Here is a 2,705-nt window from a genome sequence, read left to right as displayed (position 1 = left end):
AATTGTTTATGTTTTGAAATGTTCAGTCGAATATTGTACAAAATGGTCGCTACCACGTTTACCTTAATATATCTTAAAAAGAAATAATATTCGGACAAGGAAAATGTCTGTTCAAAATATTATTTTTATATATTGAAAATATATAATAATTAATAATGGGTGTCAAAGAAATATAAAAGATTAATGCAAAGGAAACATTAAAAAAAATTGAAACATCATTGAAAAAAATCGTAAATGATTGGATTTATACAACCGATTTGTATTCAAAATATTGGCCAATCCACGGAAAATAGATTATAATTTGTAATTCATTTTTTACAATAAAAGTAAAATAATAAGAATTGGCTGAAAAAAATTAATGATAACCAAATCGTACTAAGTTTCATCTTGAGAGAGAATGGCTGCTGCTAGTTGAGCTTGTTTGATGACCTTTCTCCAAAATCTTTTGATGAGGGGGAAGTCGATTGAAGAACGGATGACGCAATGCTTCTCATGTTTGTTATCGAAAGAATTATTTTCTAGTTAGTTTTTTTTTTCGAATAAAGAAGGGCTACATAAATTTATTCTTTGACTTGGCTCATATTCCAACATTCTTTTGATCAAATCAAATAGTTCCAAATTTTCTTCGCAATCCAACATTAAGTAACGATTGATCGCGAACATAACGACCTGCTGATGATTTTTCATCCCAGTTTAATTTTCCAAAGTAAAAGTATTTGGTAATTTTTTTTATTTCTTTCATTTTCCGCTTTGGTTTTTCAAATTTTTCAAGTTATCAAAATGAAATCTTTAAAGTATTTTATTGCTATAGTCTTACTATGCCATTCTGTACGGTATTGTACCGAGAATACGTTCCATCATTGCTAAATGTTCTCGATTATCATGTGTTTGGAAGAGCCAAATATAACTCAAACATAATGCAACTAAAATTGAATATTTTTTAAAAGTTCATAAATCTATTCTTATTGTACTTTATTAGTGAAAGGATCGCATAATATTTTTATAACTAAGATAAATACTACAACACAGCAATTCTTATAGTTCAATTTTGGTGTTTTTTTATTATTAGAATTTAACTCACCCAATAGACCACACATCACATGGTTGAGACCTATTCACAATATAACTTCCGGTGCTCCATAATGTCTAGTAGATACAATTGTACTGTGATGTTCATGATCAAATGTGGCGCTTCCAAAATCAATTAGACGTACGTTGGTGCATTTCACTTTTCGAATTTCTCGACTCTAAAAAGTATAAATATAATATATTTTCTACAAAATGTTATCTACATTCTAGAATAGTATTCTTCATCAAAGTGCATATTCGATTGAACCCTCTAAACCATCTGCGTTAGGAATTTGTTCATTGTAAATTTCTGTATGTGTATTTCTATAAATTCGCCTTTTTGTGATTATAGCATGTTGTGTATTCAGTATCAACAAATGAAATATTTTCTGGCTTTAGGTCAGTATGAGTCAGGCGGTTGTCGTGTAAAATTTTTACAAAGTAGCATAGTTGGTATGCCATGTGGCGCACATGATCCAGTGGGTATGGTTCGTAGTTATTTTCGTCAGATTCAGTTTTTCGTGAGTTCAAATTCAAGTAAAACATATGTAATAAATGCATGTTGTGGATCACAGTGCGGAAAAGTTCATCTTACGGATGTAAGACATTCGTCGGTGCCATATTTGTCCACGCACCGCTGATCGAAAAGTCAAACAAATATGCGAAGTATGTCGGAAAAATGTTTGCAAGCAGCATGCTTACACAATCACAAAATGCAAAAAGTGCCACAAGGAGCCTGTCATCAATTCCAGTGTTGAGATTTTATAAACAACCGTATACAATACAATTGTATATACGGAAGGGTATATACATGTCTATAGGCAGTGTCCAAAAACAACAACAATGCTGTGCGTACCTATGGAATCATTGTTTCTCATTCTTCCATTCTCTTATTCGCAAAACAACGACTCCGTAGGTACACTGAAACGTGTGTTGTAAAGTAAGACATTGTATATTGTCATTGCCTACAGTTGTATATACAACCCAACGGACAAATATGTAACGTTTTTAGGACATTTTAACGTTAAAAAATGTAACGCTTTGGCCCGGTTTAGTGGTCATTTCCGTGTCAAATGGAACGTAGATTTTGTGTGTAGTTTCCAGTATATTTACAACTTCCAATGGAATGATTCGTTCCACTTGTTTACTACCATACAAAAACATACTCTGACCGTATAATATGATCGCCACCCAATATGTGTATTGTACGTTAAGTTTTTGTATTTCAAATTTAATGATTTATTTACCGCAAGAAAATCCATTCTCTGCAAACAAATTAGATTTGAGTGATTTGATTTAATTTTCTGCAAAAGAATTTTTTTTAAACGGCACTTAGCATTTATTTTTTTAAATACTTTCGTATTCATGAACGTATATGAATTTCGAATTTCGAAATCTGAAAGACATTCGAATTGAATTTGACAGTTGCCGTTCAACCATCGTCACTTTGAAAAAAGATGCAAACATCATAATTTTGTTTACATTTTAAAATGTGCTTTGTTTTGAGAATGCATCGTGGATTTTTAGTTCACACAAACAGAATTCTTTCTTCTAATTTCAACGTAGATATTGTGAATTTGCAAAGAATAGATTTATTTACGGTGAATTTTGTGCTTGTTCTTGTTTTGTTTTTAAAA

The 2,705-nt window shown here is 31.2% G+C and overlaps 1 pseudogene; it reads right to left on the bottom strand.

The window, feature by feature from the left end:
- Positions 1 to 382: 382 nt before the first annotated feature.
- On the bottom strand, positions 383 to 1,689 carry LOC116348454 (annotated as a pseudogene).
- Between the last annotated feature and the right edge of the window lie 1,016 nt (positions 1,690 to 2,705).

This window comes from Contarinia nasturtii, unplaced genomic scaffold (assembly GCF_009176525.2).
Source record: "Contarinia nasturtii isolate CC-2019 unplaced genomic scaffold, AAFC_CNas_1.1 Cnas_scaffold_2440, whole genome shotgun sequence".
In the NCBI taxonomy this organism is placed as follows: domain Eukaryota; kingdom Metazoa; phylum Arthropoda; class Insecta; order Diptera; family Cecidomyiidae; genus Contarinia; species Contarinia nasturtii.
This window is presented reverse-complemented; position numbering and strand designations above follow the sequence as displayed.